This window comes from Sylvia atricapilla, chromosome 8, assembly GCF_009819655.1.
Source record: "Sylvia atricapilla isolate bSylAtr1 chromosome 8, bSylAtr1.pri, whole genome shotgun sequence".
Classification (NCBI taxonomy): Eukaryota; Metazoa; Chordata; class Aves; order Passeriformes; family Sylviidae; genus Sylvia; species Sylvia atricapilla.
In genome coordinates, this window is record NC_089147.1 from 21351152 (window position 1) to 21375438 (window position 24287).

General features: G+C 35.9%; 1 protein-coding gene and 1 long non-coding RNA gene across 3 annotated transcripts in view; both read left to right on the top strand.

The window, feature by feature from the left end:
- The window catches only part of ADK (adenosine kinase), a 273346-nt gene that overhangs the window by 76507 nt on the left and 172552 nt on the right, over positions 1–24287 (top strand). The gene's annotated exons all lie outside the window — the stretch shown is intronic.
- Positions 15537–23195, top strand: LOC136364270 (uncharacterized). The gene is made up of 2 exons (XR_010744129.1): positions 15537–18502; positions 22778–23195. It is a non-coding gene; the product is annotated as an uncharacterized lncRNA (long non-coding RNA).

Here is a 24287-nt window from a genome sequence, read left to right on the forward strand (position 1 = left end):
AACTTGATGGAATTTTATAACTTGGATTTTAAACTACTTGACCTTGGCAACCAACAGCACATTTCTTGTTTTTCTGGAAGTATGTACAAAGAATGCCACAATCTTCTTCCTCAGAATGGGTTGTCTTAGTTTTTGTCCTATTTCTTAATAGCTTATTTTTATTCTAGAAATTCCAGTATTGCTGTGGTTCTAACTTAACAGCTAGGGAGTCCTGTGTTCTATTGTTTATTCATCCTTGGTAGAATTGTGAAATTCTCATTACACAAATTTTATTACTGCTGATGCAATGTAAGCTTGGAAGAATGTAGTTTGACGCATTTCAACTTGAATTGCTAGGACTGGCAGGTAAAGGGAAATTGAAAAATAGAATTTTTGGGAAGCTTTCATGTAGATATTCTCAGGAATTTAATGTTTGTATAATCACACTTGAGAAAATCATCATAACTCCCTTTTTCTTTCTGCATTATTTCTTGCCATATAATTGTAATCTTTTCATTTCGGAGCTATACAACATTTTTGGGAGAAGCCTACATCCTATCATAAGATACTTTAAAGAAGTTTAGCTTTAAACTAGAGTACGTCTTTATTTACTCTTAATAAAGTGTTGACTGGAAGGACTTTTAAATGAGGGATAACATTAAGAGAGAATAATACACTAAATTATGTTGGACTTTTGAATTTGCATCATGTCTTTTTTGAATGTCAGCCTCTATTTCAAGGGCTTGTAAATGAATCCAAATTTTCATTCTTCCATTACAATTAACTTGTTCTGTTAATCTAAAGGGATTGTGAGTTTTAGCATTCTAATGAACTCATGAGTTTGAGAATTTAGCTTTGAAAAATGAACAGATTTGTGCTTGTTTAAAAAAAGTGGTATGCTCTAAAGGCATAGAAGTATTTTAAATTTTTACTACTTATTTTGTGAGTAATTAGCCAAACTTTATATTAAACATGTCTGTCTACTGGGTCACCTCATGCTTAATCCAAAAATAGTATGTAAAATTAAAAATTTATCTAGGAAGAATACTTGCAGGCACAGAACTGTATTTTATAAACAATATGAGCTATAATCTTGTAAGCATATAAATAGCTTCATTGGAACTGATTCCTTGCTTTTAAAATGAAGTTTATACCTATTTGCCAAGAAGTACCCTTGGCTAAACAGTACTTACTGAATGTAATCTGCAAGATCCATAATACAGGGATCCATCAGTCCTTTAGTGATTTTCTCCTCACTCTCCTATCATTCTGTGTAAATGAGCATATAACTAATGAATTTAATCTTCCCCTCAGTTGTGAGAATTTCTGGATTACTTCTCTACAGTAGATTGGGTTGAGGCATAACAGGAGCAGGCCTCAGAGTGCATTGAACATGCATAACTGGCACGGAGATAATGGAAAGGCCATCAAAGGGGTCACCCCGAGCACTCTCAATTTTTTCATGTTGCTGCAACTTCGCAGGAACTGTCATTTTTTGTGAGATCAATCATACCATCAACTAGAAATGTTCTGCTTAATTGTATCCTTAAAATCACTTCTGCAACAAATGCCTTTCTGCAAAAGCTGTTTCTGGACTATCACTCCAAGAAAGTGCAAATGAGTCTCCTAAACAACTTTTTCCTCCTACTTAGTGAAGCAAAGAACATTTAGCTCTGTATCTTTCTGTTGACCAAAAGTAAATAGGTAATTTTTTGTTGTTCAGAGAGGAGGTTTTGTGCTTTCTGAACCATTTGGACCAAAATGTTAAATTCCTCAGAGTTAGTTTTGGCCAAACACTTGATATTCCTTAAGCGGCTTCATTTTCATTCCTTAAACAGCTCTGCTCATATGGACCTGATGACTCCATCAAACATGTGTTTCCAATATTTTCGATGGTTTAATCCAGCTTTTAAGAAAATGTACAAAAATGGTCTCTAAACTTTTTTTTGTTTGGCATGGTTTAATGAACTTAGGGGTAATAGCCTTACCCTCTCTTCAGAAAAAAAAATCCTGAGGTCTCACAATCCTTTCTCTGCCAGGTCTCACATGTTTCTGCCATGCTGGGGTAGCATTCTCAGTGTGGTCTTCTGTCAGCACCATGTGCCGTCTTGCAAGTGCATATACCTGCTTCTCAGACCTGTTCCATGTGAAAGAAGATAAACCAGACAAAGAGCTGGGACTTACAGCTAATTTTTTCTTATTTATACCTTACTAAAATTTAAATGCTACTAGCCAGTTAAATGGGTTTCTTAAACACCTGTCCTCAATGCTCTGTGTGACCAGTCCTAATCAATGAGATGTGTACTTGCTGAAGGAGTAGCAAAACATTCCTCAGAGCTGGCAAAAACAGTCATTTAAGTTTGTCTCTCTGGAAATACAGCAGTGGCTATTCCCAGTATGGCGGAGAATGTCCTGTCAATAGTGTCACAGCAGACACTACCACATGCCAGTGGCATCAGTTTCCTGAGCTACTTATTCTCTCAAGTGTGTTCTGTCATTCATGTGTGTTTAGGAATCAGTCTGTGTTGAACATCACAGTGATGTGTCCCTGCTTGTTACAGAGCAGACAGCCTTTCCTTATCAGAATTAAAACATGCAGCTTGGGAAACTGGTGTAATGCCTAAACTGATCAGTACAGATGTCAGAGAAATTTTGTAGTATTGAGAGCTGCCTATATTTTTTTGGAACATCTTAGAGAAAATTGCCAGGCCTTTTACTCAGCTTTAGCTAAGATGATTTTCAAAGCCTTATTCAGAGCTACGTGGACAGTTCAAAAAAGCAACTAAACCTTTTTATCCTAATGACAAACTCTGCAAAAATGTAAGCAAATTTCCCCCCAGATTACAAAGCTGGGAAACTTGTCAAGGTTTTTTTGTGTTTGTGAAGGAAGCCCATCCATTGTTTATGTGGTTATGGATCAGATGATGAAAGATGCAGCAGTGCACCAGAAGACCTGACTTTCTGAGGTTGCTAATAGTGAGGCTTTTTCTTTACACTGTGAGTAGCTGTGTACAACTCTGTGTATATTTACAGATCTGGGAATATAATTTCAGCAAATATCAGGATGGTCAGAAAACGAAGGTCCAAAGAGCCTGTGGCAGTTTTTCAGATTCTGCAATGCCAGGTCCCTAAAGCTGTCCTCTTGAAAATGAGGTAGTTCCATTACACCATTGTCAGTTTGACAACAGACTTTGTTATGAGGCAGGTGGAAACTGTTAAGCATTACAAGTCAAACGTCCTTATGTGCATCACTTTAACATGGAATTGAATGGTTCACTGCTGGTCCCGTGAACTTGTCTGTCTGATGTACCAGAAGAATATTCACTTGCTTTTTCAGGTCTTGTTCCAGGCCAGCAGTATCAGTAGCATTGTAGGAAGACCATCTTTAAAGTGATTCTGGATGTGACATATTTTAGAAAAACAGAAAAGAAGTTGTACCAATACATTCCTGCTAAATCCATTCAGATAGAACCTTGAAACTCTCTCTTCTTCAGTGTGTTTGAGTGAGCTTCAGTGTACATATGCAGCCTCTATTCATCCATCCAAAATTGTAAATCATTTAAATATATAGAAACTGTTTCTATATTCTGGAGCAATCAAACACCAGTGACCCACATGGAATCAGAAGGCACAATATAAATGGTGGCAGTTGGTTCTTTCTGGGTGTGCAATTCAGCTGCCTGCTGCTTGACTCAGCTTATATGCCTCTTTAGCTATGTTAACATTATGTTTTGAAGTTATAAAAGCATTTTCAGTTTTTTCAAAAGCAACAAAGGTATTTGGACTCTGTCTCTCAGCTGATGTCCACCTGCATGAGGGGATTCAAACTTCATTGATTCTTGATTCTGTTTTTCTCTGAGCCAATGCCACCTTTAACTTATAAGACACGCTATATGAATGATATTAATTAGCATATTCCCTAATTTATGCTTATCCTGAAAATTAAGCTGTTTCTAGGTAATGCAGTAATTATTTCAGGCTGGGGTTTCTCCTGAAGAAGCAAAAATCAGGAAGTATCAGTAAGCTGCAGTAAGGGGACATGGTTCCAAAGGTGCCATGACGTGAACTCTCCAACATTTTTGTGTGCAGAATGACAGTTTCTCAGAACCTTTTGCCCTATAAAACTTTGCATGCAGCATTGGGCTGATGGCTGGACTGGTGTTTATTTGACTTTCTCCCATTAGTTGACACTGGAAGGAGAATGAGTTCTTGATTTGGCTATCTCAGAACAGAGGGTAGATCCCTGTGCTTCACTGATATTAATTTGGCGTGCCACTCAAGCCTTGGGAGCTCGGGAGCTGTTTTATCCTTAGCAGCTCAGGAAGTTACATAACTACATCTTTAGCAATTAATTAATGTTAAGTGATGTGATACAGTGGGGAGTTAATTGCCCTGGAAATCTGAAATGCCAAGTTACAGGGCTTTCCTGCACATCTCTGGAATGCTTCCTGTTGGAAGTATATTTTTTTTTCCCCCTTAACACAAACACTGACAATCTTGGTGTTAGCTAAGAACTCCATGCAAGTTTTATAATATACTGTTCCTGGAGATCTTGTTCTTCCCTCAGAAAGTTTAAGTATGTTGATATAAGTTCCTTACACATTTTTTAGATGTATCCAGAGGTTTGTTGCCTAAAACTATTCTTTCCTCTCCTTCAATGATTGGTGCTCAGTCCAAGAAGACGTATGTCTGCTTTTCTACTTTTGATTACTGCTAACTTACATTGTAGACCTGTTATAAGTTAGTATACCTTTCTCTTTCTTTTGGATATGATGGAGGTAATAGTGGTTTATCAGAAGAGGAATTTACCTAAACTCCTTAGCAGTGCACAGAGATAAGGACTGATTTGTCACTAGGTACAGTAGTGCTTTTTTTAGGATCCTGAGCATGATTTCAAAGGGACAAATTGTCAATCACATCCTCAGACTGTAATTCAGTGGCTTTTGCAGTGACTAGCATTGTGTGCTACTTTGTTCAAAGAGAGTATATAGGATAATGCAATGAATTCCCAGTAGGGAAGTCTCATCCTAGGACTACCCCATTAGCAGTTCACTCACACCCTGACCCATAAAAATATCCCTGTAGGTTATCTTGTTACTGGTATATATATCTGGTCTTAGAAAAAAAAAAAAACCAAACAACTTTTGTAAAATTTGATCTCATTGATATGCATTGAGTTTTTCACAGTTTTATTTTTCTTGCTGCAAAATCATATTTGGATGGATTAGGCCTGTTAGCATCTCAGCTGTAGTAGAAGATGTCCCAGAGTATTTGCTGGGGTTCTGTCGTAAGCACGACACAAAAAAATGACACTTACTGTCAGGCTGAGAAGTGAGGAGAGAAAGAGAAGTTTATTGTGATTTGAGGTTTAAATAGGATTTGGAATTTGATCAAGGATTGAGGGATGAGAGGAACACCCCTGTGACCCCAGTGGTCAAACCAGCAGTCCATCACAGAGAGGGATGAGAAAGCAATCTACTTGTTTATGTTACATGTGTGAAAATCTCCAGTAGAAATATGTAACAATCAGCAGAAAGCTAAAGAATCAGGGTGACAGGGTTCTGTTCAACATGTTGGGAATGGTCACAAGTCTTGAAGGGGAAAAAATATGGCCTTTGAATTTGTTAAAGCACAAAATCTGAATTTGTTAAAGCACAAAAACATATGCAGCAGCTCCACTTAATTTCTTGTTACCATAAAGTACCGAAAGCTGGCAGTTACTCACTTCAAATGCCGTGTTTGTGTTCTGCTTTTAACTGAGGGTTTTTTTTTCTTGTGAGTGAGGAAGAGTCCTTTATCTGTAATAGCTGCATTTGGCATCCTTCTCCTTGCTATGCAAGGTCTTGTTCCTGAGGATCTCTTTGACTCTTCCTCCATCTTCACAGGACCAACTGTGTAGGACTAACTGAACAATGTCTGAACTACTGAACTTGTTTGCTTCTACACAGTTTTATTTTTTCCATTTTTTTTTTTTTTTACAAGAGGACTACTTGGATTTACTAAAGCATCTTTAGGAGTTAGATGCAGACTTTGTGGAACTGAATGGTATTTACTTATAGAAGTCATGCTTTATATTACATACCTGTCTGTGTAAGCAGAGCAAAGTTTAGAGATGCTACTGAAGTGAAATGACTGCACCCAAATCAACTGAATTTCTTCATGACACTACAGTCTGACAAATAAACTAATTCAAGAAAATTATTTACTCTTGTTCTGCCAATGGTTAGCATTAATGTGATGACACTTATTTGTAAACCCTAAGAGCACATCTTTATTTTATTGTCGTTGTAGTGGTATAAGTGAGCTGTAGGATCAATTAAGTTGCTTAGCTTGTCTTTTAAAAATACAGCCTGAAATCAATGATCTCATATTCTTAGTTTGTAAATAAAATACCTGGATTTTGGTTTTTAAAAACAGCTTTTGAGAACTCACTGGAACTCTTTAAGATTAGCTAGGATTTTCTGCCTTTTTCATGCATTTTATGTGGAATAAATTCTGCATGACTGTAGATTAATTCCATAGTTTACAGTAGATGATTATTAAATGAAAAATGAATCTTGTTGACATTAATGTTTAACACTGTCAGTATTCATTTTCGATATTTTTAAAATACATTGTGTTCAAATGGAGACTACAGTGGATGTGATAGATGAAAAGAGCTAACTTTTGTGTCGCCTCAGCAGTTCTCATCTATGATCTCAAAATGGGTCAGCTTATTCTGTAACAGCTGCTGAATTGCTGCAGCCTGCAGGCTGGAATACTGAGAGAGCATAGGTGCTGGTTTATTTTAATTTACCAGGCTGTCACCTGTGGTAGCTCAGTAGATACGTCATGAGCCAGTGAATTGTTCCTGCATGAGGGCAAGAGATTGGTGGGCTGCTGGTTAAACACCACTAAACGCTCCTATGGAAATCTGTTCCTTCTCAAAAGTCAGAGCTAGTCACCTAGCTGAGAAGGCAGGAAATCAGCTCCTCCTCCCTAGGAGATGCACAGAAATCCATCTGGATCATTCACTGGTGTGCAGCTGTGTCTCTGTGGGTCCCTGCACTGCTGTGAGAAGGAATTGGATCTCAGATTATTGCATCCTCATTTTATGAATACACCTAAATATAAATGTGAGGTAGTCCAAGATTCAGCATTAGTCTAATGACAGTAACTGATCCCCAAATTAATTTTGGTAATGGTTATCATGTGTGAAATGCAGACCTTGATAACATGGTCACATGCATTACCTTTTAAAATTGCTGTGAAAAGTTGCTAACTACTGCTGCTTGTAATAATCTGCCCCACTCCCATTTTATAAATGACATAAGATGGTAACACATGCTTTAAGTCTTTAGGCATTGCCTATTTAAGTCATTGTGAAGTTTTTTCAGCTATTACTTTCGAAACTTTTTTGACTGGAAATACACAAAATGCAAAGAAGTTAACACTGCAGAAATATAACTATGCTACAATTATGTCTAAAACTTAGTTATTGTATCATTGATTGCATTTTTTAAGCAATTGTATGCTTTGCAATACATTAAAAGTCTTGGTTTTCTACCAAATAAATTATTCTCAAATAATTAGTCTCAAATAAGTGTTTGTCTGTCTATTTAGTTAGGTTCATAACCTTTTTGATTTTTTTTATTACAAGCTGGTCCATGGCCCTCTAAACTTTCCAAATGTTACCTTCACTATTGATGAAGATGTATCTACTTTTAAAATTCTTTGCAGTAATTCTGTAAGAACCTGAACGCCTTGTTTTCCACTGAGCATGTTCTAGGATCCAGAGGTCTAGAATGAGCTGAAACTGGTGGATCACAAATAAGAGCAAGTTGGCAGGAATCAAAGGAAAATTTTCTCTTTTTGCTGCCCTGTTTCTGGTATGGTTGGATAATGGCTTTAGGTATGACACATAATTTTTTTCAGAAGAACTAACATGATTTAAAAAACTGTAGCAATGACAGTTTTTAAATTTACATACATAATGTAAATTTGAGCTTTATGCTGGGAATGCTGCTGTGAAGTAGACTAAGTGTGATTTTCTGTGACAATCTAAGTGTGTTAGAATTTTAGACTAGATGACTCAAAGCTGCCCTGCTAAAAATAAAGCAGGTTTCTGTTTTAAAATCTGAGCTGTACACACAAATTCAGAATATATATGCAAATAGAAAAAAAACCCCAGGCTTCTGTCTGTGAGATATTTCTTATGGTATTTTACTTAACTCTTATACCCAGTTCAAAGATTTTAAGATACTAGAAATTAAGATATTTACAAGAATAGGTAAATGTGACCTGGTCATCACAAGCTGTATTTCCAAGAGACACCTGTGTCAATAGCCTAATATTTTTCTTGCAAATAAAAGAAGCTCTGTGGAGCAATTAGTGAGGCAGCACAAGCTTGACATCCAGGTTTGCTTTTGTTAAATATTGTGGCCAAGTTTAATTTTAGAATCAATTTAAAGATTATTATTTAAATTCCAAAGCAGCTTCCCTTACAAAATGGAGAATGGTTTATTCATTCTCCCATGTTCAGGTGTAGCAGTTGAGTATGGTCCCAGTCAAGCAAGCAATAACATGTGTGAGATACTAGTTTTAAAATTGCAACATGATGGAGTGAATTGGCATTTTGAGTTTCCTGTTTCTCTTTTACTCTTGGAGTTTTTTTAATCTTGTAATTTTTCCTATCCATTCTTTGAGACATATTGATAAACTACATTGTTAGTCGTATCAAGACGAGTTTTAGTTGTTCTTTCTTCTTTTCTAGAAGGTTTAGAAGGAGGGGAAGAATTTGACTGTCATCTGACCTGAGTTGTTGTTGGATTTTTTTTTTACTTAATTGGCATCATGAAAAGTGTCTAGTTTTTAGGATGGTTTTAGTCAGCTGAAAGCAGGCTTTTGCCTATTAAAATATAAATCTGTTCCATCAAAGACACAAAAAAGACAATTTTTTTTTTTCTGACTCATGGTCTGAGCTACTCTCTGACCACTGACATTGAAGTTCTCATTTATAATGTCTGGCTTAGTAAGAAGTGACCTCTTCCACTTTGCACCGTCTCTTTACATGCATTTTTTTGTTGTGAGCATGCAAACAACACCCAAAATATTCAAAGCTCTAAAGCTGTAATTTAAAATTATATGGGTGAGGCAGCTAAAATAAAATAAATCTCACCCTGTTCTGTTCTTCATAGGACTTTTTTGATGGTTTTGCTTTGTAGTCTAGGGGCTTGAAATGGCTTCTGACACCAGACAAATTCTGTGCAATTTCCTCTTCACCCTGAGATCTCTGCAAGTGTTTTCTTTGGATTTTTTCTCTAATCCAAGCTCACTGTACCTCTTAGGAGTCTGTAATCTTCCCTTGTTCATCTGAAGAAGGGAGCATCCCTTCTTCAAAGGGAGCCACTCCAGGTTATTGTCAGGAAAGTAGAAATCCCTCTTGTCTTACAACAGTGGGACCCAGACTGCAGTGGCAAGCTGTCATTACTAGAAAGTTTTCTTTTTATTCTGATGATGTGCTTAGGGAAGAGCTGATGGTTCTTTGAATACTATTCAGTATTTCATTAGTACAGAACTTGTCAGGTGCTGCTTATTCTCTCAACAAGCAGCAGTCTCCACTGTCCTTATGGAAAGAGTACCTTATCAACAGTTCCAAATCGTTTCTTTTTGCTTTGGTTTTGGAGTATGCTCGGGAATGTTGTGGCCAGACTTAGGATCCAGCCTGTACTACAGAGGTATGTTTGAAGTGTAGATATTTGCATCTCTTTCAAGGAGAGTGGCGGTTTTGTTTGTTTGTTTGGGGTTTTTTTTGTAATATATGTAGCATAAAATATAATTTAAATGTAAGGGAAGATTAAAAAGAAAAACACCTGATGCTTCTGTATCTTTCTCATTGAATGATTGCTTTTCACTTCTGAGAAATCTATTTTAGCAGCAGATTGAAGGACAGTTCCAAAAAATGGCCATCTTGTGCCATTCTTGTGGAGCTATTCCACTTGGCCCTTTCATGAGTTTGGATTTGGATGTGGGTAAGAATTCATTTTAACAGAGCTAATATTAGGGTTCTAATCAGAGAAGTAATAAGAGATGGAAACAACTTCTCCACAGTCATGTTCATTATTTGTTTGTCTCACAGCTCAGGGACCCAGATGCTGCTGCTACTGTCAGTAGCAGTAAGTTTGGTAATTCCATCATACGGGGAGTGACGTCTTTGTTGCATGAGCAGTCTTGTATGAAGTCTTTGAGACTTCTGTCTTCTTCTCCATGGTAGTTTGAACTCAAATGCAGCCCCAGGAGGTTATCGAATATTGCCAGTGTGCAGACATGAAATAATTGTTTATTTCCTTTAAGTCAATGCTGGGAGCATCAAAGGCTTCTGAAGAATATGAACATAAATGAAAATCAATGTATTTGGACTGAATTTTGTGTAGGACTGATACCAGTGGAAAGATGAAACTATTGCTAGAATTTAGTGCTTCAAATATTGCACTTTGTTAAAAATTATGTGCAGCTTAAGATCTTCAGTCTAGGACTGAGCTTTTAAAATTTGCTTTTTATTGTCTACAAGTCATTGCTGTTACTGTGACATACAGATCTTATGTTTGAGACTTGTATGCTTGTTACTCTAACAATTATACACCTGGAAAAGACCTAAGGCTTAAAATAATGCTTTCTACTCCAGAACGTGGCAAGGTTCAGCTGAAGGTTTCAGTTCTAAGCTGCAGTTTTGCATACTATTGCATACTGAAACTGGCTACAGAGCATGGTGCTAAATATCAAAGCTTACTGCTCTACCTCTCCCATGATGGCTGTACTCCACGGAAACAGGGGACCTGTTAAAAATTGCAACTGAAAATAAATCTGGAAATAACTAATCAAATTTAGAGATAAAAGGAAGTAATTTATAGGTATGAACTCTAATGTATGCATCCTAACAGAGGGCAAACAAGGCAAGTCACTTTAAAGCAATATATTTTATGAGAATTTTGTATCATTTTGAAACATAGCCTAGACTTTTTTCTGATGATCAGCCCTCAGAAATTTTCTTGCAAGGGAAATTTATTACCTCAGATCTTCTGGACCACCTGTAAGCTTTCAGTGGTAACTGAAATTCAGGTAACTATTCACTATTTCCAGGTAACTGTTCACTATTAAATAATTATGATAACCATTTTTATTTAATGCTTTCTAATGGAGTAAAATAAATACAGATGCAAGATAAAGGCAAGATAAACATAGTAAAGTGTCCAGACAGGACTGAAAGGCGGCAGCTAAGGGGAAAGTAAAAAAGAAGACTTGTGTGTTTGGTTTGTTAGGGTTTTCTTGCCATTTGGTTTTTGTTGTTCTACCTTTAGAAATGTTCAGCTCTGTGGTTGGGCTAGAAGGTAAAGGTATTTGTTCCTGGGGAGGTGAAGCATCACTTGGTAGAATGCTGCCAGGGAGTTTTATTTCACCTACTTTCTCTTTGACCTTTTAGAGTCTCATTCTATACCTGTCTCTCGGTATATTAAGTTGCAAGTGCACCCATCAATTTCTCATGAACGTGATTGCAGGAAGGGAAGTACTAGATGAGGAAAGTCAACTTGTCTATAGAAATAACCTCTCTTTCAAACACTTCCAATAACAACTTAGAAATAAAAAGATTTACAATTGGGATTGATCCACAATGCTGTAAAACTTCTCAAAAATGTGCCTGGGTTCAGCTTTCTCCTTACCGACATTATCCGTTGGTACTGGAGCAGAATTATTTAATCATAGTAGCAGCTTAACTTGCATATACTCATATGTTTAGTTTTTTTAGATAATGTAACAAAACAAATGGATGTTTTTGTTCAAATATGTTGCTTTCTTCACTTTCAAGACTGTTGATGTTTCTTTAATAGGAAATCAAACAGGCTGCAAGCACAAGTAAGAGCTTTTCAGTGTGTACCGACTTGCTGTCCTCAGTGCAGTATGTGTGTCTAGGTGTTGTAACAATTTCATATCTCTGATTGATCTTCTTTGTGGCGTGTAGTGCATTTCCTAGACACTATGCAGTTAAGGTGCGGAATCCTGCTAGAATACCTTTACTTCTGTTGGTAAACTCAGGCTTTTAATGCCTGTTCCAACTTGTTTGGGTGTTGGGCTTTTTATGGTATAATATTTTCTTTGTGTAAGTTGAAAACCCCATCTTCTATATGACAAAGTAATTTAGGGATCTATTAAACCTCTAATTTGAAAACAGTGATATATTGGTGATTATATGGTAAGCTGGTTTTGAAGCAGTGCTTTTGAATTACAGCAAGGCAGAATCTGTAGACACTCTTAAATTTCCACTGAGACAAATAAAAAAGAATTTTTTTCAGGACACAAAAAATTTATTATATCAATAGTTTAAGTATTTGTTTTTATCTGAATAAATAGAAAATGATTAGTTTATAGATCTGTTTTGTAAGAATAAATGAATTGCTGAGTACCTGCTATCAAGCGTGTACCTTGTTACTGTGAATTTCAGGAAGTATCACCTCGTTCTTCAGAGGACTGTTGTTTTGGGATTGTACTTCAGATAAAAATTAATAAACTGTAAAAACCTCATGCCAAAATATGAGCCACCTTGATAAGATACAGATTTAATTGCATTACTCTAGTCTTTCATGAGGGAGGTAATCTTAATCTGCAGATACTACACTTCCACTTGTGCAATATAACTTAATATGATTAATGTCAGGTTAAGTTTTTTCAGTTCTGGAGCTTTGGGGTTTTTTCTTAAAGTGTTGGACCAGCATGGTGATAAGACTGAAATGAAGGAGAGGTGAGTATTTAAATATCTCATTTGGAAAATGAAACGGAACATAAAATTTAAAATATCATCTAGCAAATAATAGCAATTAATTTTGAAGTTAGTTTTACTTCAAAAGTAATTTTTTGACATTTCAGGTAGGTTTTTCTGTAATTCAGTCTTTTTAATTTGGGCATTGCAAGAATGGATCTTCAAAGTTGGGAACTTAGAAATTGGCGCATCCAGGGTTAAATTCTACAGAGAACTGTAATCCCATTACTCCTCCCTCTGCATTTCTCAGGGTTTCCTAGCAGTATAAAACATAGTATTTCCCAACTGGATGTAGGAATCATGAATGTATTCACACCTGGAAATACTTGGTATTTATGATATTTACTAGAGGAAGACTGGTATTTCTGTGAGTTTAAGAAATAAAAAATAGAGAAGTTTTTTCTTTTCCTCTGTCAGAAAATGAAGTTTCACTGGTGTTTTGAGACGCTTCACACTCTCAGCTATCCCTTTGTCAGCAAATACTCTTTTCTTCCTATGAAACGCCAGAAGATTTTCAAGGGTCAGCTTTTTAAGAGCCTTTACCGATTAAGCCAAATCTGATAGGGTAAGAAAGAAATTGATAGAAGATAGAATTGATAGAAGTATAAAGAAATAATGGACATGAGCTAATAATGTGCACTTGCAGCCCAGAAAGCCAACAGCACCCTGAACTCCATCAAAAGCAGCGTGGCCATGAGGTTGAGGGAGGTGATTCTGCCCCTCTGCTCTTGTGAGGCCCTACCTGCTGCATCGAGAGGGGGGCCTTGAAGATGATCAGAGGGAGGAAGACCTCTCCTGTGAGGAAAGGCTGAGAGAGATGGTTTGTTCAGTCTGGAGAAGAGAAGGCACCATGGAAAACTTATTGTGGCCTTTCAGTACTTAAAGGAGGCTTGCAAGAAAGAGGGGCAGAAAACTTTTAGCAGGTCTTGTAGTGATAGGACAAGGAATAATGCGTTAAAACTAAAAAGTGGCAGATTTAGACTAGATATAAGGAAGAAAATTTTTGGAATGATGGAATGGTGTGTGGTGGGTGCTCCATTCTTGGAAACATTTAAGATCAAGTTGGATAGGGATGTGGGCAACCTGATCCGCTTCAAGATGTGTCTGGTCATTGGAGGGGGTTGGACTAGGTGACCTTTAAGGGTCCCTTCCAACCTAAACCATTCTAACAAACAGTAATCAGTCCAAGGAGTAGTGAGTAGTCCCTGCAGTCCCTGGGATACAGGAAACACTTATTCAGAATGTCCTTTGTAGTTTCGCAGCACCCTAATTAGATGATCTACAGCAAAACTCTTGGATGTGCTCAGGTCTGTCTCTGATGAGGAGGTGTGTTTTCATCATGAGCAGTCTTGACAAAAGTCTTGTCAAACAAAGATACTCTTCTGCACAATTAGATGAAATTCTCTGTCTGTTGGGTTCATGATCCACTTCCTTCTCTAATTTAAAACCATGTGAGAAGAGAGGGCGTTTAACAACAGGGAACAATGCACAGTGGCTGTTGGCATTCCATGGAGCTTGAGTTAATTTCTAACAGTAACTGAGTTCCAAAAACCGTCTGAACTCAGAGACTAAGGGTAAATGGTGAAGTGAAATTTAATATGAATCTAGCAGAGAGGCTGGAAGCAAGGGGATATAAAAATTTCACTTTCTTTAGGTTGGTATTATTGTCTGAGAGGTATAAAATGAAACACTTCAGGATGTTTTCTTCTTTTTAATACTCTAAAAACATATTTAGTGCAATGAATAAAGGTCTAAAGTCTCATTATCTTTAAATGTTAAAGTTACATTTAGATTAAATCAGATTAATTATACTTAATTCAGAGAAGTTCAAATTCGCTTCACAAGTCCATGAACTGCATTACAGTAGACTTGCTAGAATTAGTAAAAGTTGTTACAATTGTTTTGCATTCTTTATTTCAAAAGAAATTGCAGAAGCATCTGAATATATGCTGTTAACTGCTTTTGAAGCAATATGCACTGTTGAGAATATTTAAATAACTAATGAATCCATTTGTAATAAATCTTTCATACTTTGAAAGCGTATTCAAGATGAAGCCTGATAAAAAGGAAAATCTTTTATGTTGTAATCTCATATTTCATCACGCTTTTTGGAACTTGTATGCTACAAAAGGATGTTTTAAATTAAAAGTAGTGTTTGTGGTTGCTTGAAAGTTCTTAAGAAAAAACTACTTGGATGTTAATGAAAATGCGATCCTGTTGGCATTTTCTAGTCCATGCATGCTAAGTCAAAAGTGTAGTATCTAAATACAGGGAATTACTAAAATTACATGGTTATTTCATAGCCAAAACTTGAAATTATCTGCTAACTTTCTTGCTGTAATGTGGCACTTAAAAATATGTGCAATTTAACAGGAGTTAAATTTGTAGATGGTTTCCAACCATTAAAATAATTCCCATTTGGTTGCAAATTCCATTGCAATTAGAAAAGGCCATAACAGTTTTTAGTTTTATTTAAGACATAGAAGAATAGATTTAATTTCTAAAAGTGCTGTGTATCAGCAACTCTGAAGTATTTTAAATTCTAGCCAGAAGCATAACATAATTGATATTTATATTATTGAGTATGGCAGCATTCTCAGGGCTGTCATTTTGCTTGTAATTTTCTCCTTGCTTGTAAAATTGTCTTCTTTATTATTTGCACTTTATTCTTAATCAGTTTTGCTAATGTAATAAAAACATTGAAATGTTATTATATGATTAGCAATTTTCCACTATATTAATCCAGCATTACATTATACTGTGTGGTGACAATAATGATTTCTAATGTGGTAATGAGAGAGAGTTATTAACATGTCCCAGTATTTAATAGTTTCTTAATTGCAAGACGGAAAAATATTTTAAGTTACCATAATCAGCTGCATTAATGGTGAGGATTGCAAAATGGTGGGGTCTGGAACAGAAAAATTAAAAGATATATGTTGAATGGAACATTTTCTCCATCACTCTAAAGCTGTTTTGGTTTTTGGCTTGTTTTCAGGAGTTATAGTTATTAATAGGATTTTTTTCCATATTAAACTCAATACTAATACTGACAAATAGAGGAAGAGTTGCAGATTTAATACATACATACCAGTGTGTATTAAATGGGCATGCAATACACTTTTTTAATAATGAAGGTGAAAAGTCTGTGGTATCCAGCTGGAAAGATGACTTAAAGTGATTAAGCCTTTCCTAGCTGACACAGTGCACTAAAATAGCCACAGTACAAATGAAGAGCTGCACGTTAGCAGGAATAAAGATTCAGAAGCAGCACTAAACAAGTACATACATGTTATAAATTAGTTCTCCAACTCACTACATTGAGTGGGCTCTTACAGTCAGTAAACAATTTTAAAAGTATTAGAGGTACTTCAAAATTCAGAAGTCCAAATGGAACTTCTGGCCTTCTTTGTGAGTACGAGTATGCATGGAGCAGGCAGGTTTTCCTGTGTTTGTGTCTGGGTGTTTGTACAGAAATGTGGCAAATACCTTATTTTGAAGAGGTTTTTTTTTTAATTAGGCCATGCAAGAGAATTTATTCTGTTTTTATTTAAAACATTAAAAAAATCACCAAAATGCATTTCCCACTTAATTTTAAGACTTTTATAGGTAACTTGAAAAACTGTTGGGAAATAGTAAAAAAAGAGGAAAATACTTACACTTAGTGGAAGAAACAGGTGTATTTTCAAACCTAAAGGTATTATAAAGCTGTATAAGGTTTATACATGTGTACTGATACAATGTGTACTGGCAAGTATGCTTACAGAAAATCTCATTACAACAGCATCATGTTCAGCTTCAGATGGAAAACACACTGTAGAAGTGGAAAATATGTAGCCCTATGGAGTGTTATCATCAGTGATACAGCTACTACAGGGAAATTCAGCACTTGTCCAATGCTGGGTGTTACATTACTTCTAGAAATTAAGTTTCCTGAGAAGTCCCTCCAATACAGTGTGTGTGGCATAAGAACAGGAGCAAAGTCACCTTTTAAAAAGCAAAAATATTGTACTACAGCATTCTTAGGTGTAAATTGTCCAGCAGGAAATGTGAGCTGTTTACCTCATACCCTTTTCAAATCAACAATTTAGTTTACGAGGTAGCGTTAATGATGTATTAAAAATTTTCTTCTAATGGTTCCACTGGAGTGACCTGCATTTTATTACTCAATAAAACTAGTGAGGCTTCTATCAGGATTCTTATAACTGAGGATTTTGCATAATACAGCTGTCACTTGAAGCCAGTATTTATGGACATGAGTGCAGTCCTGTAATAACCAAAGGATAAGCTCTCACTAATTTTGCATCTGCTACAATTAAGAGATACATTTAGATTCACTTTATGTAGCATGCTGTAAAACAGATTCTATGAATGAAGCTGAAATGTTTAGCCTGCTTTTATTACATGTTTAAATAGCATAAGGAATTGACATTTCAATATCCATCCCTCTAAATGTGTATATTGTTCTCACTGGTTAATTTAAATGCACTTCTTTGTCTCAGTGATTTGCTTCTAGCAGAAGTATTGTGTTCTCTTCAATTTTTCTATGTAAAACTCATTGAAAACTTGCTCATATTGCAAATTTTCTTTTCAAAAAGAAACAAATATAAACAAAACCATTACAAATGCCATCATTGCTTTCATCACTCTTGTGTATTAACTGTTTTTTTAATCCACAAATTTCTACCACCTTGTCACTGTGTTTTATCAAAAGAAGAAGTTGGTCATACCTGCTTCAAATTTTATTTTTTTAAAGAGGTACACTGCAGTTCTGCATTGAAGGAAGTATTTCAGGTTATGGTTGAAATTCTATGATGAGATCAGACAATCTGGAATCACAGACCAAATGTAGTTTTCCTCTCTGAAATACATGAATAATGGTGTTTGTATAGTGGCACCTCTAAGCCCCTACTTCTTAAACGTCTACTTTCTATTATGTATAATCTGGGTTACTGAAAATCCTGCTAAAATAGCACTCCATCTTTTCCTCAAGTTTTATATTATTTCAGGACCTGTGTTAGATGAAAAGACTTAGAGCAACTGCAGAAGTGAGATTTGATGTTTAGATGCTGCACTGACTGTTACGGTGTTACAAAAGTTGGGAGCATTACTTTTGCTGCTTGTAGTGTCATGTTTCAGTAATGCACACTTGCTTCTGCTTTACAGCTTTCTTTTGCCCATCTGTAGAGTTAAATATGACTCTCATGGTGTTTAATTCCTAGTTACTAAACCAGAAGTTTTAACAGATGAGCTATCACTAACAGAATAAATGCTTATGAAGGTGCACTGCAAAGCCATTAGCTGCCTAATCATATGGGGGGTTGTTTGTTCCTGGCCACCCCTTTCAGATGTTCCTTTGTTGGGCCAGATTAAATGTGGAATGCTGTTTGTAGCTAACTTTAGCTGTAGGGTAACTACTGATGAATTTTTGTTTTCTTCATATATATCTGTTTTCCATTTCCAGATGAAAAAAATTGCAATACTTTTCTTTTGGATCTTAGGAAGAAAAGTTAATGTGTGAAAATCTGCACACAAGAGAGATATATTAACAAAGTTTTATTATGGTATCCCTAACTTTCACCTTCATTTTTCCCTTCTGTGTCATAAGTGACACCTCTGCAGATTTTTGGATGATCCTACAGCAGCATTCCTTTTCTTTTTTGGTGGTTGGGTTGTTCTTCTGTGCTGTGGTATTGGTTCATGTGGGTGGACACCTTTTCTCAAATCTCATGGGTAAGAAATGAGGATGTTTAAAAATAGGTTTTCCCCTTGTGTCAAGGAACGATATTTGAAACTCAACACCTTAGTGAATGTTTAAAAATAATTAATTATTTATCTGAAAAATTTTTGGATACTTGTACATCTCCTTTTAACTCTGTAGGTACCTAAACATTAGCTTGTAAATTAAGTTGATTTTACTGGAAAAGGAATATTTTCTGTTGCTGTATCCTTATTTTTCTTCTTGCCACTTATTTCAAGTTTTTTCCCTGTTTGTCAAAAAACCCAAACAAAGCAATGAACCCCAAGCAACCCCCAAAGCATCTTTTATTTAAGTACTTCCCAAAAAAATTGATTACTTGAGTGCTCAGGCCTGCTATTAATTTGATGATTCTACATTTACCTATGCATTACCTTTTTCCTCTCTTGGGGTATTTGGCTTTTTTTATTCAGTGATGATCATGTGTATTAGCAAGCAGGCCATCTACTCCCTCAGTTTTCTTCCCAGTCCAGTATCTAACCCCTGAAGAAACATTTGAATTTATCCCTTTTAATGTAATTTGTTAGAAAGTCTCTGATCATCTTCTCGTTTCTTCGTGTGCTGGTGCATTCGGCATGGATTCTGGAATAGGGAGTAGCTTTATGTTACTGAAACTATAAAAAAGTATCTGCTTGATTTTTCTCAACTGCAGTATTTGCATTGAAATGTTCTTAGCTTGTCTTTTAGAGTGCCTATGACCTCATCTGGCACTTGACTTTTTTTTAACATTGTTGCCAGTGAGAGAGGACTCTCCCCAGCTGTCCTATTTACTTCTAAAGGTTCACATATAGTTTCATTCTGTGAGTTAATCTGTGAGCTGCCTCAGCACCCTCAAAAGAACTGTACTAAAATTATCTTTTAACAAAGACCATTTCCTACTTCACATCATTTATTTCTGATTGTTCTCTTCTGGGTTTTGTGTATTGCATTTGTGATGTGGTGCTCTACACAGCTGGTGGTCATTTGTCTTCTCATCTATATTGATCTCCTTGGCTGTGTCAAGCAGCTTTCAGTCTGTTCCACCACAACCAGAAGGTGAACAAAATGCATGCTATAACTATGTTCATTTATTCTGGAATGAAAAATAATTCCACACTTGAGGCAGTGAACAGCATAGATTATAGAATTCTTATCTTTTCTGTTAGTGTTCTACATTAATAAAAGAAATATCAAACCTGATCATTCTAATAGTCAGTTGCTACCCTTTAAATTACAGGTATGTAATCTTTCCCTTGGACAAATCTTTACAGCCATCAGAACAATAGCAGTGTGTAAATTATGGCTTTTGCAGGAAATCAAGCGGGGAGTATGCAAGTCTCTGTTGTTTCTTTCTATATCCATCTTTGCAATAGCAGTGTCTCTGCTCATTTTCACAATCCTTAATTGTCATTCAGAGTATCCCATTTAAGTTCAATTATATACTCTTAAGGGGAAGGAACCCTGTTAATGTTTATCTGTAAAGCCCTGTGTTCATTTATAGCACTCTCTATGTAGTGATCAATTTTCTTTTTTGCTATGCATTCTGGTTTGTACTAAATCCATTTTAGCAGGCAGTAATTTTTCAACACCAATCTTTCTCAGTGTGTGTTATTGGTAGCTCAGTGAAAAACTACAACAGTGGCATGCAGTTTTTACTTTCTTTTTATCAATTTTGTTTCTTAACTAACGTTTTCAAAAGTAGTAAAATTACATATTATTTAAGAACATTGCATACAGGTTAGGATAAATCTTATTTCTTCTATTTTTCCAAGACCCGTGTTTTTCATGTGCCAATTAAAAAAAAAAAAAAAAAACCCAGTAGGGATATCTGTTTATGCATGCAGGAAAGCTGTCATTTTCTTCTAAGAGGGCCTTATTCCAGATCAGAGTGATTAAGTACATTATATTAAATGTCTTCATTTTGTTTTTAGAGTACTTTTGTCTTAAACATTAGAAAGGCAGAGAATGATTGATAAAAAGTGTCTTATTCATATAGTTACAGTAGAGGAGGAACTGAAGTGAGCATTACATCTCTGTCTGTCTTCACTTTGCACTGAATATATAACGTGAAGAATAGGAAGCCCACAGTGCTACTAAAAGAGAAACTGTGGTTTTACCACTGTGCATTTGCCCAGAACAGGAGCTAGCTCTGAAGAATATTAAAACAAATTATTTTACCAGTATTAGTTCTGCTTATGGTTACCTGATGTCACAGAAAATTATTCAAATAGAGTTTTATTGGACTTGCTGATTTCAGTTCTTGAACTAAGTAAAAAAGGAATTTAGATTCACCACAGATCGAAGCCAAATTTACTTGGTCACTTTTTTGAGTAGTTTTGACTTCTTCAAAGAATACTGACCACTTGTTTTGGAGTTTTGAATAATAATTTTTGATTATTTTTTAAAATTTAAAAGAATAAGGCTATGTGGCATACCCCAGACATCTTCGTAGTGCACATATTTGCTGGAGTGTTCTTAAGATGTATGTATGGAAAAGGCCTGAGCAGTCATGGAGATGCACATTTCCAGGGAGCTGACCAACAGGCAGAGCCTGATGGCCACTTTCTGCCTACTCTCTGCTTTTTCTTGTGGTCTTTGCAGACTTCCTGAAGTCCCATTCTTACATATGTGGGGCTTTTTGTTTAGTAGGTCTTTTAGCCTCCACACAAGTGTTACAAGGGCATTTCTGCTATTCAGCTCTTCTTCCATCTTCACTTTTGACTACTGTCTTCTGAACCGTTTAGGTGTCTGTAGAACTGAGTAAATGGCTGAAGTTTTATTTGGAATTACAGATGTATTTAGAGTATGAAATGATTCTTACTTGCACTCTCTAACAGTAATGCTGAAGAACCGTAACTATTTAAATGAGAAGCAAATTTTCTGATGACAGTTCTTTAAGTCCTCTCTCCTGCTGCCTAATGGGAGACTGATACAGCCAGTCTCAGTTGTGTCAGAGAATATCTTTTTTTATACTGTACATAAGAACAGGAGCTTCCCATTAAAGATTTCATGTTCTCTTCTGGTTAAATGGTCACACAGAAACACTTGGAGCCACTGAGTGAGCATTTGCTTTCAGTGTTGACATTCAATATTTTATCTCAAATCAATTTCAATAGATGTAGGAGTTACCTCATACTGTTGAACATGGCAGCCACTATATTCAGTACCAAACTTCAGTTATTTAGGCATGTAGACTTCAGATTTTTTATGAGTGTGGATGTGCAATGAAGAAATCTTGATGGAAGCTATTTCTAGTAAAATGAAACATTTTTAAAAGTTGTTTCCTTCTTTTAGGATTGAAAATGTGGCTACAAAGAATTGTTACAGAGATGAAAGATTGCTAGACAGAGTAACTGACAGTTTCTAAATGTTTCTTGTCAAAAAAAGACATTTTTGGTGTTATCAGTTCAAGTGAAATATAGCTGTCCCATGGCTTCTTAACAGTTAAATATATCTCTTTTTTCTCAAGGTAGGTTTTTTTTTCCTTGACTTGCCAGGGTATTTTTGCTCACAGCTATTATATATTTGCTTATCTGATGTATTTCCATGCAGGATGTTACCAAATGAAGTATTTGGCAGAATTACTCCTCTGATTTAGCAAAAATGAATAATACATCATGTGTAACTAGAGTATCTATGTGTTCTCCTTGTAAAAATACATTATGGTAGATACCTCAGCATTTTTTGAAGTGTTTTATCAAAGCTCTAATTCAGAAACAAAATGTTGTTGTCGCAAAAAGCCATTTCAGAGATTGCTTGGTTGCTTGTGTTTTATGCAAGTGTGATGAGAAGGGACGGGTAATTTTTTGTGTTGTGTTTTCATTTTGTAAGATCAGGGGCTACTACAAGCTTACCAAAAGGGTATTGTGATAAAGCAGTACCTTCAGATTTTTACTTAACTATGCAGTAGTCCGTTTACACTGTTTGAAAGTAGGTTGACTTTTAAAAGCCGATAAAGAGCATATGTTGAATGCCAGCATAGGTCAAATGTGTAAGAAAATCCTGCCATTTCAAAATAATTACAATGCGATTTTGTGTATTGTGTGGACAGCTGCTGTTTGCAAGAGAGGAAATTTAGTGATAACAGTTAAAAATTGCCAAATGGGAAGGCAGGATAACTCCACAAACTGCTGTATTTGAATGCACTTCAGTAGACGACAGTCTTAGAATGAAGTCTGCAGATACTTGTTTTCTTGTGTATTCAAAACATTTGATAATGACTAGTAGTTATTATTCCATGTCATAAATTGTTTCATCCTTTCTTATTACAGTCATACACTAAATGGAAAACTTGCTAATCTGTTCAGAAAAAGGAAAAAAAAACCCCAACAAAACAAAAACCCCTCAACTTACATAGATTTTGAATGTTTACTCGGAAGTTTAGTTGCTTGCTGCCATGAAATCAACTGCTCAAAAGTTATGATACGCTGTAGTTGGTGGGGCACTGAAGATGCTTTGAAGAGAAATAGAGTCAAGAAGAGATAGGCTTCTTACATACAGTGACCTTAAGACCCAGAAATCAAGGCGAAGTAACATAACCTGTTCTAAATGCTTCAATTTTTGCATGTTTGTGTTTGAAAATTAGCATCTCCTAGCTGGTGCTTATTTGTTCAGGGTTTTATCTTTCATTGCAGAAATCATTCTCAATGCAGGCATTTTAAAAATCCTAATAAAAAGTTTGGACATCGGTGTCTGGGGAAAGTTGATCATTTTTGGGGGGAGTGCAGGGGGTAAATGGGCCACTGAATAACTGAATCAATATGATTCCAATAGAAGCTGCTTATTGTTTACATTACATGGCAGATGTAGATTGTAACTCTACTGTCCACTTGGGCATGTATCTTTGGGTTGGTCAAGCTGCTTCTTCATAAGGCAGGCACACGTCCTTCTGGACATCCAATTGGTCAAGCATCCATCATCCCGTTGTGCTTCCGCTATCTAGGGTTTACAGTTTTTGCAGACAGTTTCTCAGGCTCTATTCTTATTTTTGATCCTATTGTTTTCTCAGCAACCTTGATGAATGCCTGAGAGCTCTAATAACAAAAGTGCAGGTGGTTTGGTAATATTACTCACAAGCAGTTTGGCTGGTGCATCAAAATGGCCTGTTATACAGATACATTGCTACAGGGGAGGAGTTGGGAGTTGCAAGTTGATTGGTTTTGGTTTCTTCCATTATCATTCTCACTTCTTCTCAAGGTGTGTCAATTAAAAAGATTCTAAGCTAAAAATGTAAAACCTAAGATACTTTCAGTGTACCTTGAGCCCAGAAGCTCAGATGGTTTTCAGTTCACTTCACGGTCCATTTACAGAGCCATACTTTGTCATTTGAGAATGTTATGAGAGAAGCTGTCAAAAACCTTGCTGAAGTCAAGATAAACAACACCCTTTGTGTTCTCTTCATTCACTGACCTAGTAATCTTACTGTAGAGAGATGTATCATCCAAAGTATAAAATCCTTGTCATCCTTTTTTTATTAAGCTACACAAAGTTAGAGTATTTTATGATCCGTTTTTACCTTCTTCATTCTTACCATCTTACTGTTCTATTCAAGTTTTATTTTTCTCTTCTGAAAACAGTGCCCAGACTGGTTCAGGTTGTGGTCATGACAGGGATGCTTAAAACAGACTTAATGCATCACTCTCTATATTGGAAATGCCCCCTGTTTTTTGTTTTGTTTTGTTTTGTTTTGTTGTTGTTTTTTTTGTTGTTGTTTCTTTGCTTAATGTAATTTCAGAAATGGTGTCTTTTAAGACATCACAGGTTGTCTAAGGTTGTGGTCAA